Consider the following 16559-nt stretch of genomic DNA (forward strand, 5'->3'; position numbering starts at 1 on the left):
AGGTTGTACCAGAATAGGTTTACATGGTTTAATTTTCAAAAAACACTATATTTTTGTTGTACTGCACAGCTCTCTCACTGCTGCAGATCTCTTTTCACCTGGTCTCTGTTTTAGCTACAGAGTGAGACCTCTTTTCTTCTTCTTCTGTACTAGCTTTGATTGCACTCTCACATGCGCAGTAGCTCAGATGTAGATCATGTCAGGTAGCTAGCGCCATAGACAGTAAAAGAAAGGCTGTTTCTCCACCTTCAGTCAGTTACAAGGCAGGATTAGCTGGGAGACTTCTAAATGAAGGCACACATGTAAGTAGTTATTTTGTATATTATGGTGAACTTGTGTGTGTTGTAGCAGTGCTTTGCTATTGAGAACGAGGTAGCATGCTAGCATTAGCATGCTAACGCTACGAGCTAATGGTTGCGGTTAGCCAGCTCGTTTCGGCTTGTGACGTCACAAGCCGTGCCGATTTTGAACAGCTCACCCGGAGACTGAAGGCAGGACACATTCAGAAACTGTATCTCACTCAGAACAGAATGGATGGATTTTTTTCAAAGTTGGTATGCGTGTGGAAGCACCAGAGACACAAAAGAACTCCCCAAATCCCAGAAAAAGTGTTTTTTTCATAATATGGGCACTTTAAACCACATACGGGTAGCTTTGGCACTGTGTGCAGGTGCCAAGTTCTTTTGGAAAATGAAATCTGCATCTCCATAAAGTTGGTCAGCAGCAGGAAGCATGAAGTGCTCTAAAACTTCCTGGTAGATGGCTGCGTTGACCTTGGACCTCAGAAAACACAGTGGACCAACACCAGCAGATGACATGGCACCCCAAACCATCACTGACTGTGGAAACTTTACACTGGACTTCAAGCAACGTGGATTCTGTGCCTCTCCTCTCTTCCTCCAGACTCTGGGACCTTGATTTCCAAAGGAAATGCAAAATTTACTTTCATCAGAGAACATAACTTTGGACCACTCAGCAGCAGTCCAGTCCTTTTTTGTCTTTAGCCCAGGCGAAACGCTTCTGACGCTGTGTCTTGTTCAGGAGTGGCTTGACACAAGGAATGCGACAGCTGAAACCCATGTCTTGCATACGTCTGTGCGTGGTGGTTCTTGAAGCACTGACTCCAGCTGCAGTCCACTCTTTGTGAATCTCTCCCACATTTTTGAATGGGTTTTGTTTCACAATCCTCTCCAGGGTGCGGTTATCCCTATTGCTTGTACACTTTTTTCTACCACATCTTTTCCTTCCCTTCGCCTCTCTATTCCCCCACACACATATACATATATATATATATATATATATATATATATATATATATATATATATATTAGGGCAATACATACTTGTATGCATTATACAAGTTTCACTTTTTGAATGGAATTACTGAAATAAATGAACTTTTTCATGATATTCTAATTATATGACCAGCACCTGTATATATGTGTATGTATATGTGTGTGTGTGTGTGTGTGTGTGTGTGTGTGTATATATATATAAAGCACATGATATAGGCCACGCACATGATATATGCCACGCCCATTTCCGCTTAAAGTTGTTTTCGCAATATCGCGCAATGTGCAAAACCAACTTTTTCAAACTCGTCCTAGGCCGTGCCACGGATCAGCACGAAACCTGGTAAGTAGCATCTCCAGATGGACATGACCAAAAGTTACTCAAGGAATTTTGCTACGTTAAAGTATGCGCATTTGACGACCAAACAAATTTTCCTAGCTAGCTACCACACATGTATCATATCATATCTCGACCAAATTAAATGTTATCAGCAAAGAACTTGTACCAAATTTGGCAAAGCTCGGCCTTTAGGGGGCGCTATAAGCAACGTTTATTTGTTTTGGCCAATAACTCAATGCATTTAAATGGGAAGTTTGCAATTGCAATATCTCTGCCACAGTACATGCAATCAGCACGAAACTTGTGGTCCTCGTTCGGCATGCCGCTCTGAAGCTCTGTACCAAATGTGGTAATGAAGTGGTAATCAACGTAGACGAGTTTTGGCCCTTTTACTCAATGTTAATGAGCTATTTGCAATGGAAATGTACCACAGACCTTGCAGCTCACACTTCTCAATATTTACTGATGTTTGCCTCCTACCATTAGGTTTTGGTTTTTGCTTTTGCATGCTCCCCTGTTTTTTTTTTTACAATAAAACTTCTTAACCCACCTGACAAAGTTTCTACAACCTTCACAGTGGACAAATGCAACTCTTTTCTCTCACTTTTTTAATCCAAAATCAACACCATTCAAACCGTGCAATTAAACATTGCAGTTGGTGCTAAGTGGAGTGTCTGTCATAGTGTGAATGGTTATGTCGGTGTCATTGATTCTTAATTTCCCACGAGCACCCACGGAGGAAAACATAAATCGTCGCCTATGACGCCATTTACAACAACTTGACCACCTCCCCTGCTCCTTCAACCACCACACCTGCCTCCCTCCCCTCCACCATATCGGTCACTCTCTCATTTCTCTCTGTTGTCTCCTGCGGTCAGGGCAGAGGCGGCGCCAGGGAGGGGTAGGGGGTGCTGTAGCTACCCCTAAGATTGCCATAGCACCCCCAAGAAATTGCTGTGGTTGATTTATAAAAAAATAAAAAAAATCGTTAATGTTTAAATAGTATAATTTATATTTGAAAAATGAATAAATACATTAATAAAACAAACATTTTTAAGCTAAAAAAACACAGGTGATCGTATTCGGCCAAAGGGTGCAGCACACATTGAACTTTTGACCTTACTTCCGCAGTAACGTATTTACACAGAAGAAGAAGAGCTCAATATTTGGAGCCGTTAGGATTAGAGAAGTGAGTCTAACGCTAGCAATGGATAGTTTTTTACTCCCTAAACGTCAAGGTGTGGAGACTTTATCAAAATCTGTAAATGAAACTGAAAGATATGGTGAACTTCTCACCAACCGGGACGAAGAAAAGCGGACGGAGGAAGCTGATCTTACCACGACTGTGATTGCTGCTGAGGATGCTTAACATCACCCTGCTGTACATGACATTAGACCAGAGGATCGCACAGCCAGGCCACAGTGGGTGAGTCAGCTGTTAGATATATTAAGTCACTACAGATATGACTACATTATTTTGACCATACGTGCAAGTGTGAAAACTGTGTGAGGATACATGCTCGTGTGTGTGTTTATGTGTGGCTATGGGTGGTGTATTTGGCCTGCTGCATTAATCTTCTGAGCCACTGTATGAGAGCTGCAGTAATGATTGTTTGAACCTGGATTGTTGGCTGGTATTTGAAATATGTTTGGTGGGCTAATTCAATTCAGTTTTATTTATAGTATCAAATCATAACAAGAGTTATCTCGAGACACTTTACAGACAGAGTAAGACAAAGCCCCAACAATTACAGTAATTCCCTCAAGAGCAAGCATTAGTGGTAGCTATTGTGACAGTGGCGAGGAAAAACTGCCTTTTGGGAAGAAACCTCGGACAGACCCAGACTCTGGTAGGCGGTGTCTGACAGTGCCGGTTGGGGGTGTGATGAACAGTGGCAGTAATAGTCACAATAAAGATAATGGAACAGTGACTACAATGGTAGTCGTAGTAGTTCATGTCATAGTAGGGCACAGCAGGGCATTACGGGGTGTAATGTGGGACAGCACAGCATGGGTGGACGTGGTAGGACGCAAGGACGCAGCCGGACACTGCAGGGAATCGCAGAGCATAGCAGGGTGTAGTAGGTCCACAGCGACAGCTGCACCCAAAACCCAGGTCTTGGTGCCACCCTAATCCAAGGCGATATTCTGGGTGAAGAAGAAACATAAGGACTCTGGGGAATAAACTCCCCAGAGCTAGGTTAGTAACAAGCATTTCTGGGAGAAGGATGCACATAAAAGGAACAAATGAAAAGAGAGATGAAAGAGCAGCTCATTGTGTCATAGGGAGGAAGGACATTCCCCAGCAGTCTAGAATTATAATAGCATAACTAAGAGAGGCAGGCTAAAGAGAGGTGCCGGATCGGGCTTGAACTCTCCCCTGCTGGAACGGGCTGTACTTCCTGCCTCCCTCTACTCTCACTATATTATTGATTATGTGATAGGTAGATCTATTCTATAGTTGGAAAAAGAACATAAGGACTGCGGGGAATAAGCTCCCCGGAGCTATGTTAGTAACAAGCATTTCTGTGACACGAATACACACAGATGGAAAGAGAGAGGAAAGAGAAGCTCAGTGTGTCCTAGGAGGTACCCTGGTAGTCTAGAACTATAACTGCATAACTAAGAGCTGCAGAGAAGGGGAGATAGGGAGGCTGTGTTCCGCGATTGTGGCTACACTCCTTCCCCCCGCCGGTCTAGGCTAACGCTGCAACTCATTACTCCCTAAGTATATGTAAGCTTTCTATGAAGAGAAGCTGAAATAGGGAGGCGGTGCGTCATGACTGTGGCTACACACCTTCCCCCTACACACCTTCCCTCGCCGGTCTAGGCGAACGCTGCAAATCCTTACTCCCTAACTATAAGCTTTATCAAAGAGGAGAGTTTTAAGTTCACTCTTAAAGGTGGTGACGGTGTCTGCCTCCCGAACCCAGACTGGGAGCTGGTTCCACAGGAGAGGAGCCTGATAGCTAAATGCTCTGGCTCCTCTTCTACTTTTAGAGACTCTAGGAACCACAAGTAACTCTGCATTCTGGGAGCGCAGTGCTCTAGTGGGACAATAAGGGACTATGAGCTCTTCAAGATATGATGGTGCTTGACCATTTAGAGCCTTGTAGGTCAGGAGAAGTATTTTAAATTCAATAAAGGATATATCCTGATCAAAAATAACTCCTAGATTTCTGACAGTAGTGCTGGAGGCTATGGCAATGCCATCTAGAGTAATTATATCTTGGGATAAAGATGTTCGGAGGTATTTAGGGCCAAGCACAATAACTTCAGTTTTGTTTGAGTTTAACATCAGGAAATTGTAGGTCATCCGTGATTTGATATCTGTAATGCATACTTGAAGCTTGGCTAACCAACTGGTCTCGTCTGGCTTGATTGACAGGTATAATTGGGTGTCATCCGCATAACAGTGAAAGTTAATTGAGTGTTTCCTAGTAATATTGCCTAGAGGAAGCATATACAAGGAGAAAAGGATTGGTCCAAGCACCGAGCCTTGAGGAATGCCATGGCTGACTTTAGCGTACTTGGAGGATTTATTGTTGATATTAACAAATTGAGATCGATCAGAGAAATAAGACTTAAACCAGCTTAGTGCGATTCCTTTAATGCCAACTAAATGTTCCAGTCTCTGTAAAAGGATGGTATGGTCAATAGTGTCGAATGCAGCACTAAGATCTAATAAGACAAGTATGGAGACAAGTCCTTTGTCAGCAGCAATTAGAAGGTCCCCAGTGCCGTCTCTGTGCTATGATGCTTTCTAAATCCTGACTGAAAGTCCTCAAATAGACTACTCCTGCGTAAAAAGTCACATAACTGATTAGTGACTACTTTCTCAAGGATCTTGGAGAGAAAGGGAAGATTCGATATAGGTCTATAGTTGGCTAAGACGTCAGGATCAAGGGTGGGTTTTTTCAAAAGAGGTTTTATCACAGCTACTTTAAATGACTGCGGTACATAACCTGTTAATAAAGACATATTGATCATATCTAGTAATGAAGTGTTAAACACAGATAACGCTTCTTTAAGTAGCCTCGTTGGGATGGGGTCTAATAGACAGGTAGATGGCTTTGCTGAAGAGACCTTTAGCATTAATTGTTGATGGTCTATCGGAAAAAAGCAGTCTAAGTATATGTCAGGTCCTGTCGTTCTTTCTAGCACTCCTGCACTCAAAAGTGAACCGTTAGAAGTTGAGGGCAAAAGGTGATGAATTCCATCCCTAATTGTTATAATTTTATCATTAAAGAAACTCATGAAGTCGTCACTACTAAGAGCTAGGGGAATAGATGGCTCAATAGAGCTGTGGCTATCTGTCAGCCTGGCTACAGTGCTGAAAAGAAACCTTGGGTTGTTCTTATTTTCTTCTTCTATTATTAGTGTTGAGTAATAGTCTGATCTGGCATTTCTGAGGGCCTTCCTATATGTTTTCAGACTGTCTTGCCAAACCAAATGAGATTCTTCCAATTTGGAGGAACGCCATTTACTTTCAAGTTTTCGTGAGATTTGTTTTAATTTGCGAGTTTGGGAGTTATACCAAGGTGCTAGTTTCCTTTTCTTCATCATCTTCTTTTTGAGGGGAGCAACAGAGTCTAAAGTCGTCCGTAGGCAGGCCGTAGCACCGTCTACAAAATTCTCAATTTGGGAGGGACTAAAGTTAGCATAAAGGTCCTCTGTTATATTAAAGCACAATGTTGAGTTAAGTGCTGTTGGAATATCTTCCTTAAATTTAGCTATAGCACTGTCAGATAGGCATCTAGTGTAGAAGGTTTTATTTAATTTCGTATAGTCGGGTAGTAAGAATTCAAAAGTTATTAAAAAATGGTCTGATAATAAGGAATTCTGTGGAAATACTATTAAATCTTCAATTTTGATGCCATATGACAGCACAAGGTCAAGGGTGTGGTTAAAACAGTGCGTGGCCTTATGAACACTCTGACTGAAACCAATTGAATCTAGTAGTGAGTTGAAGGCAGTACTAAGGCTATTGATGTCAACGTCCACATGAATATTAAAATCACCTACAATAATTATTTTATCTGATTTTAGGACTACACATGACAAAAACTCTGAGAATTCACATAAAAATTCAGAATACGGGCCTGGCGCTCGGTAAACAACAACAAATATAATTGACTGTACTGTTTTTCATATCGGATGTTGAAGATTAAGAACAAGGCTTTCAAACGAGTTATAATTAAGTTTAGGTTTAGGATTGATTAACAGGTTTGAGTCAAATATGGCTGCAACTCCCCCTCCTCGGCCTGAGCCTCGAGGAATATGAGTATTAATATGACTGGGAGGAGTGGCTTCATTTAGACTAACATATTCTTCATGTCCCAGCCATGTTTCAGTAAGACAGAATAGATCAATTTGATTATCTGATATCAAATCATTTACCAATATTGCTTTAGAAGACAGAGATCTAATATTTAATAGTCCACATTTGATTCTCCTATTCTGTTCTGTCGTTGCAGTGGTTGTTTTAATTCCAATTAGGTTGTTATGTATGGCACCTCGCTGGTTTACGTTTGATTTTACCGATCTCAGTCGGGGGACAGACACTGTAGTTATGGGATTAAGGATGGGTGGCTGCTCCAAAGAAAACGGAAAGGAGCATGTAGCGCTGTACCTGTGATTACTGATTTTACTGATTCTTACTGGAATGATATAGCTGGTCTGTGGGTTAGCAGAGTTATTTGAAAAGGAGTGAGAGTTTATGGGAGTGTGAGACTGGTAAGTGCGCTTGTACGTGTGTTTACGGGGTGCAGACAGTCAATCTAAGGTCTTGGTCTGCACCCAGGTCTTGGTCTAGTCAGAGTTCTATGGTGCTGTTGTATCGGCAACTTAAATCAATCTCTCTCGTTCGCTCGCTTAGTAAACCGCGGCGGAGGTGGGTGGGCATCTGCGCGAGTGTGTGTAACGCCTATTTGTGTCAAGGGAAACTCAAAATTTCAGAGCACCCTCACTGAAACGTCCAGCAACCCCAAAGCACCAGCCACTCCTAACATGAGCTTTATAGGTTTCATCTTTTCAAAGAGTATAATAGCAATGTGAAGTGTTAGCTGAAGTGTTAATATTGCCTATTTTTTGGGGTAAATAGCAAGTTTTACTCTTGTATTGCTGTATACCATTCCGCCTCAGAGGCTTTTTGGCATTGTATTGCATTTCTAATGATTGATTAAATTCTATGGACTATTCACCGAGAAATCCAAAACAGCCCCACTGTATTTACTGATAGATGGCACGCCACGCCACTTAATGGTTGATTTACTCTGTAACTAATTGTAAATGGAAAGAAGAAACCAAAAGATATCAAAAGGCTAAATATTCAACAGATGACTGAATACAATGCCATAATGTAAGACTTAGTTACTCTGTGAGAAATCTACTGTAACTGGAATCTTTTAAAACAAATCAGAGGTTAAGCACCCTGACTTTGATAAGCAATTAAAAAAATGAATGGATGATGCATAGATGGATAGGTAGATAGGTGGGTAAATGAATGCATGGATTGCGTGGGTTGATGGATGTATGGATTAATGGTTGTTAGAAGAGTGGATGTATGGATGTTGTATTAATAGATGAATGGATGACCATAGATGGATAGGTAGATGGATGGATGATCCACGGAAGGATAGGTAGGTGGGTGGATGGATGGTCCATAGATGGAGAGGTATATGGATGGATCAATGACGCAGTGATGAATAGCTGCAGTAGATAGATGACTGACTAAATGGATGGTGGGTGGATAGATAATTAGATGTTGGAGATTGATAGATATAGATACTGTAACTGGATTACCATCTGTTACAGAATGCAGAACTCTTAAGTCATAAACATTAATAGTCTGATTGTAAAGCAATACTCTCCTCCTGAACATGCTGTATATTTTGTTAATCCTATGCTAAATGAAAAATATTGTATCTTTGTAAAAAAAAAAATAAAAATACTTCTATAACTGCATCATGCTGTAATTTTTTTCATTTAACCATATTATTGAATGTATCAAGTCTGTATATTATACAATCTGTCATTGTAATGTACATTAATTTATTGTGATAATATGCATTTACAATATGGATTTTGTCACCTTCTTCTTTGTATGTTGAAGTCAGTTATTCAAACTTAAAAATGTATGCATTGCTGAGAGTTGATACACAGAGGTGCTTGACTAAAAATAAAGATATTTCATATATACCGTGTTACATCCTGTTGAAAAAAGGAATGTTACTCCCAGAGCAGAAGACCACAAACAATCAGACATCTTTAGTTTCAGACACTATACCCAAGTGGGCTAACCAGATAAAAAAGTATACAGTTAGTAAACATAAAAGCAAAGCAAGGTTTGTGAACAGGAAAAATTATTTGGAAGTAAACTTTAGTGGCTTTGTGTGAGCTTTTACCATTTGTCAGAGGGGACAAGAAACACAAGCAGTCAGACTGTTGTAAACAGATCTCAAGGTTAGTCAGACATGTGGAAGCAAAAACAAAGGTGGATGATAAAATAAAAACCGGACATTAAAAATATGTCTTGTGCACTCACGAAATAAAATGTATAGTCTCTCAGATGGGTTCAGAATTGACAAGGCTTCTTCATCGTCTTTATGTAGTTGGTATCCACAAGTGTTGCATTACTGCCATCTACTGGAGAGCGCTGGCTCGTCACTTGAGACAAGTTGTTTGTGACCACACGGTGCAGAAAGGATCCACACAAATTCAAAAAAAAAGAAAATATTAAGTTGATTTACAGAAATACGAGTTAGAAAATAGAGGCACGTTTGTGCATTGTGTTTACAGATACAAATCACGCTGCATTCATTTGTGCATTGTGTTTCAAGAGTTTTAAATTAAAGGCTCAGATACAACACAGATTTACAGATATAAATCACTCTGCATTCATTTGTGCATTGTGTTTCACCAGTTGCACATTTATATGAGTGTTTTAGCACCATACATGGCATTCCTTAAGTCATGGTTGTTATGGGCTCTCAGGGGGAACCTGGGCTGTTTCTCAATCTTAAGAATGCAAAGAACGGACTTATGTTCTTGGGGAGAACGTTCTTGCTGGTTGTTCTTGGAAGAATGAACTTGCAAGTTCACAGGCACACAAAACGCTGTTGACCGTCTGAGACGATGCGTTCTTGCTGTTATTGCACAACAACCCCAGCACAGAGGCTGCCTGCAGTGCTCCAAAATTACAGCTAGAAATAAAAACCACAACAATATAACCGCATTATTATAGTGCACTGTATATGTCCAGGGACAGATAATTATATATAACAATTAAAGCTGCAAGCAGCGATGGACGGGCCCTCTCTCCCGCGTTTGGCTTACCGGCGGTCGCCGCTCCTTGCGACCGTGCATTTGCGCGTCACTCAGACACTGCAAATCGTCACCAATGAAAAGGGAACTCCTTGCTGAGTTCAACGATACCTCACACAAGACTCTACGTCATACAGTTCATTAGCTGTGAAAGGGGGCGTGGCTAAGTTATAGGGGGCGGGTCAAACCATCCCCAATTAAAAAGGAACTCTCTTCTGAGTTCAATGATACCTTACACAAGACTCAACCTTAGATTGGTCAGCATTTATGAAAGGGGCGTGGCTTAAACATAGGGGGCGGGCCAAACCATCACCAATGAAGAAGGAACTCTCTGCTGAGTTCAATGACACCTCACACAAGACTCTCTTAAACGGTTCAAATGTTATGAAAGGGGGCCTGATTAAGTGGGCGTGGTTAAAGTATAGGGGGCGGCTCAGTATCACATGTCTATCACACATAAGTTTCATGTAAATCGGATGATGTTTGTCATATAAGGCGCATTTCCTGTTGCCAGCGGGCTATTACCAAAAGTAAATATTGGCCTGTAGATGTCCTCAGACCTGGACCCTTGTCAATCGTGAGACATTTCGGGCACATATGACAACGTACACTCAAGTTACAACAATTTCTTTGTTCATCGCTAAACACTCAAAATGGCCACCACGCCACGCCCACACCGTTTGACGAAAAGTTTTTCTTTTAATAACTTTTCATCTTTAATGTGTTGAGGTGGTACAGACCAAATTTGAAGTCCGCCAGATGAAATATCTAGGAGGAGTCAAGGTGCTATATATATAGCACCTTGACTTTTAGGCCTACTTCCTGTTGCCACTAGGGGGCGCTATGACTTGAAGTAAATATCGGCCTTTATTTGTCCTCAGAGTTCTTATAAGAGTCTTATGAATCATGAAAAGTTTCGAGCCAATTGGACAATGTACACTGAAGCCACTTCCTGTTTTGATGGCGAAACTCACAAAATGGCCGCCCCGCCACGGCCACGCCCTATGACGAAAAGTTTTTCTTTTAACAACTTTTCATCTGTAATGTCTTAAGATGGCACAGACCAAATTTGAAGTTAATCGGATGAAATCTCTAGGAGGAGTTCGACACGAACACACTCACAGAACACACAGAAACAGAATACAATGATCCGACAAGAGACAAAGACAGAACAGGGACTAAATACACCAAGTAATGAGGACTAACGAGGGACAGGTGACACAACAGGTGAACACATCAGGGCGGGGCAGAACAATCAGAACAGGCAGGAAAACACAAGACAGGAAGTAAACTAGACAAGACAAGGGAGACAAGACAGACTACAAAATAAAAACAAACATAATAAAATAAAACATAATCACAATGTAATAAGTACAAACGTTAGCCTGCCATTACACGGCCCCTGAACTTCTTCACCTTTTTTAAATATGATTTAACATTAGTTGGCAGATTAGCTAGCTAATGCTACATGCAGAATTTAGCTACCTTTACATTTTGATTTATATAACAAGTCTTAAGCTTTAAATGTTCCCAGTTGAGGTTCAGTTCCATTTAAGCAAAAAAAAAATATAAAATCAAATTAACCGATATGAGCAAAGGATGACTGAGGTGCGGCACTCAGTTACTGTTAGCTAGCTAGCTAGCTAAAATTAACGTTAAGGGATATCTGATATCGGGTAACGTTCAATTAGCTATCTAGCAGCCTAACGTTAGCTAACGTTACTGGCCTGTACTGCAACTGACATAGCTAGCTATAGTTAACTTTACATTCAGATTCAGTCAAATTAGTACATAACTAGCTAGCTAGAGCATGGATATTTTAATTTTAAATGAATGTAAAAAAGGGCGGCTAGTGCGATGTTAGCCTGATCTAACAGCTCTAAAGTTACTTTAAACCATGACATAACATACTAACACATATTGTTATTTGTCAGATGAACACCAACTTCCACATGAGAAAACGTCGAAATATTTGTATTAACGTTACGTTAAGATGAAATAGTGCTTACCATGGAGTTTGACAGCAGCAACGAAGCAGTCTCCATCCTAACCCTTCTTTTTTCCTTCCTTTATCGACTGTGGCGCGAATATGTTGCTGAGCAAAATTCAGATTCACTGTCCATCACATCAACAGTGAGTGTACAGTAAAGACATCCAGACGCTCAATAAACGATGCTTCCAAATAACCCGTGAACAACTGAGGAACTTGTAATACATCTTAAATACATAGTTAATACGTTGCTGCGATGTATAGATTTCCATCATAAGACGTCCAGACGCTCATTAAACGACGCTTCAGAATGACCTGCGATCAATTGCAGATGAAGCGATCTTTTGCATACGTCGTGGCGACGTATGTGTGCTTACTGGGTTACATCTCACATGTGACTTACATTTAGCCTTCTTTGTAGAAAATACACACATATACATATACACACAGACATATATATATATATATATATATATATATATATATATATATATACACATACATATACAGTCAGGTCCATAAATATTGGGACATCGACACAATTATAATCTTTTTGGCTCTATACACCACCACAATGGAGTTGAAATGAAACGAACAAGATGTGCTTTAACTGCAGACTTTCAGCTTTAATTTGACGGTATTTACATCCAAATCAGGTGAACGGTGTAGGAATTACAACAGTCTGTATATGTGCCTCCCACTTTTTAAAGAACCAAAAGTAATGGGACAGATTAACAATCATAAATCAAACTTTCACTTTTTAATACTTGGTTGCAAATCCTTTGCATTCAATTACAGCCTGAAGTCTGGAATGCATAGACATCACCAGACGCTGGGTTTCATCCCTGGTGATGCTCTGCCAGGCCTCTACTGCAACTGTCTTCAGTTCCTGCTTGTTCTTGGGGGCATTTTCCCTTCAGTTTTGTCTTCAGCAAGTGAAATGCATGCTCAATCGGATTCAGGTCAGGTGATTGACTTGGCCATTGCATAACATTCCACTTCTTTCCCTTAACAAACTCTTTGGTTGCTTTCGCAGTATGCTTCGGGTCATTGTCCATCTGCACTGTGAAGCGTCGTCCAATGAGTTCTGAAGCATTTGGCTGAATATGAGCAGATAATATTGCCCGAAACACTTCAGAATTCATCCTGCTGCTTTTGTCAGCAGTCACATCATCAATAAATACAAGAGAACCAGTTCCATTGGCAGCCATACATGCCCACGCCATGACACTACCACCACCATACTTCACTGATGAGGTAGTATGCTTTGGATCATGAGCAGTTCCTTTCCTTCTCCATACTCTTCTCTTCCCATCACTCTGGTACAAGTTGATCTTTGTCTCATCTGTCCATAGGATGTTGTTCCAGAAATGTGAAGGCTTTTTTAGATGTTGTTTGGCAAACTCTAATCTGGCCTTCCTGTTTTTGTAGTGAACCCTCTGTATTCACTCTGGTGAAGTCTTCTCTTGATTGTTGACTTTGACACACATACACCTACCTCCTGGAGAGTGTTCTTGATCTGGCCAACTGTTGTGAAGGGTGTTTTCTTCACCAGGGAAAGTATTCTTTGGTCATCCACCACAGTTGTTTTCCGTGGTCTTCCGGGTCTTTTTGGTGTTGCTGAGCTCACCGGTGCGTTCTTTCTTTTTAAGAATGTTCCAAACAGTTGATTTGGCCACACCTAATGTTTTTGCTATCTCTCTGATGGGTTTGTTTAGATTTTTCAGCCTAATGATGGCTTGCTTCACTGATAGTGACAGCTCTTTGGATCTCATATTGAGAGTTGACAGCAACAGATTCCAAATGCAAATAGCACACTTGAAATGAACTCTGGACCTTTTATCTGCTCCTTGTAAATGATATAATGAGGGAATAACACACACCTGGCCATGGAACAGCTGAGCAGCCAATTGTCCCATTACTTTTGGTCCCTTAAAAAGTGGGAGGCACATATACAAACTGTTGTAATTCCTACACCGTTCACCTGATTTGGATGTAAATACCCTCAAATTAAAGCTGAAAGTCTGCAGTTAAAGCACATCTTGTTCAGTTTCATTTCAACTCCATTGTGGTGGTGTATAGGGGCCAAAAAAGATTAGAATTGTGTCGATGTCCCAATATTTATGGACCTGACTGTGTGTGTGTGTGTGTGTGTGTGTGTGTATATATATATATATATATATATACAGCTATATATATATATATATATAACAGCTATATATATAACAGCTATATATATAGCAGCTATATATATATATATATATATAACAGCTATATATATAACAGCTATATATATAGCAGCTATATATATATATATATATATAACAGCTATATATATAACAGCTATATATATAGCAGCTATATATATATATATATATATAACAGCTATATATATAACAGCTATATATATAGCAGCTATATATATATATATATAACAGCTTTATATATATATATATATAACAGCTATATATATATATATAACAGCTATATATATATATATAACAGCTATATACGCGCCGCTATGTCACGTTAGCATGCAGCTATAATAGTTAGCTATGAGTATGCTAACGTTAGATTGTAGTGGAACGAAGCAGCACTTTCTAACGTCAAAAATCGCAGATAAAGGCTTCTGAACCAAACACTACACAATCGGACATGTTTCAGCAGGAATGTGACCCGGAATTGGGGAGAATTTAACAACATTGCTAGCTAAGATGACATGTTTACTGCCGTTAGCATGTAGCCACTATAGTGGTATACAGCAGTGGTGGCTGGAAGAGCTGTCATCCCATCTTCAAAAGGACACTTATGTACGTTTACACTTCATCGCATTAATCGCAGTCTATGGTTATTAGTCAAGACGAAGTATTAAAAGTAAAAACATTAACATAAACAACACAACGACGTCGCTACACGGTTTTGGATCAGTGACAAGTCTTGATTGTTTGTAGCTATGACTATTGTATAATAAAGATTTAATAAAAAAGTTATGATGTTTGGTCGTAAAGTGTTTCAACGCATGCGTGGTACAAATCGCACAGGGACATTGTTAGTTTTCAACTACATAATTATGCGCATGCGCAGAACGGATCGTACAGGCGGTACGGATCGGGTACTGACACTAGGCCTTGAGTTCGCTAACATCCATGCGAATCGGTGCTAATCATGGATGTATAACGGTGCTAATAGTGCAAAGCTAATGGGTTAGCTAAGGTGCTGTATTCATATGCTAATAGGGTAATTAGCCACAAAAGGCTAGCGGAGTACTGTGTATTGCCTGTGAAAAGGCTAATGATTCGCGGCTGAATCTAATGAATGTTAGTACAAATTGTGAGTTTAATTGTTTAACTGGAGTTTATGGAGAAGTAACTCAAAGACGCTAATTTTTAGTGCATTCTTTCTACTGTTACCGTGCAGGGAGGGATAAATAAGCATGCATGTCTTAATGCCTCTAGATTACAACACTGTAGCTTAAGTTTTGGGAAACTAATACAATTTGAGAGATTTTTACATGCAATTTATGCAATTATATTAAGAATATTGTTAATGTTACTAAGGTAGGTTCCATAAAACTTGAATTAGAAATATATTTTTTGTATACAGGTTACCTATTAATATAAATGTACTTTTACAAAAAAAGTAGTTCATCATTTACAAATGATGAACAAAGCATTTAGCATTAGTTAGCAACTGGTGGAAAGGGATTTATATACTTTTGATACTTAAGAGAAGAAATTTAAGAATGGTTGTACAACTGAATAGAGATTTAGATATTTCAATATGGGTTAACTGAAATATCACCTCATTTTATTTTCATTGTAGCCTAAGCAATTGATTTTATTACTGAATAGTGATTGAGAGAACTGATTTGGCCTTATCTACAGGTGGAGGAGGTGGAGATTTGAGAAGCGCTACGCATGGGAGGTCCGGTCCAGAGAGGGATATTGGATCACAGTGACTCTTCAGATCCCAGAGTCTTCCAGGAGTTAGAGATTCCCAGTTCAGTTGGCTGGGTGGCGAGCTACAGGATTGAGACTCAGAACTTAGACGTGTTGCCCTGGATTCCTTCTTCATTGTGGAAGGACAAACAGAAACCAAACTCATATGTGCCCCAACGTTGAACATCTCTGAACTCTTGTCATCAAAGAACAATTGAGCTCATAGAACTGAAAAGGGTTTCTGTTATGTGCACACTTTATTATTTTAGTTATTTTTCATACCTGTGTTTATCTGTATGTATGCCATGTTTCTGTGTATATTAATACACTTCTCAAACTTTATCCTGGTTTCCTAGTCTCTTTATTGATGTTCAATTCTCTGGCTCTTAACAATTTCATTTTCTTCTGGTTCTGGTCCAAATTCACACTGATATCAACTAAATAACACTACTATGAGCTATTTCATGAATGTACAGTCTTACTACATTGTAATAAGGTTTACAAATACTGTTTTTACTTGTGTTTCTGTTGTATCTGCTAGCCTTTGCAAATCATTTATAAATGCTTTGTAAAGCATAGCAAGTCTTCACTTTAGATGGGCTCACGCCATGTAGTCAACTAATGAGTAGTAACTCATGAGTTTTGGTAAGTGCTTGTTAAAGATGCATTAACAC

At 39.8% G+C, this 16559-nt stretch overlaps 1 long non-coding RNA gene across 1 annotated transcript; it reads left to right on the forward strand.

Annotated features, from left to right (window-relative positions):
* Positions 1-2271: 2271 nt before the first annotated feature.
* LOC144523712 (uncharacterized) lies at positions 2272-16227 on the forward strand. The gene is made up of 2 exons (XR_013502541.1): positions 2272-3058; positions 15832-16227. It is a non-coding gene; the product is annotated as an uncharacterized LOC144523712 (long non-coding RNA).
* Positions 16228-16559: the final 332 nt, after the last annotated feature.

Source organism: Sander vitreus, chromosome 9, assembly GCF_031162955.1.
Source record: "Sander vitreus isolate 19-12246 chromosome 9, sanVit1, whole genome shotgun sequence".
NCBI classification, from domain to species: domain Eukaryota; kingdom Metazoa; phylum Chordata; class Actinopteri; order Perciformes; family Percidae; genus Sander; species Sander vitreus.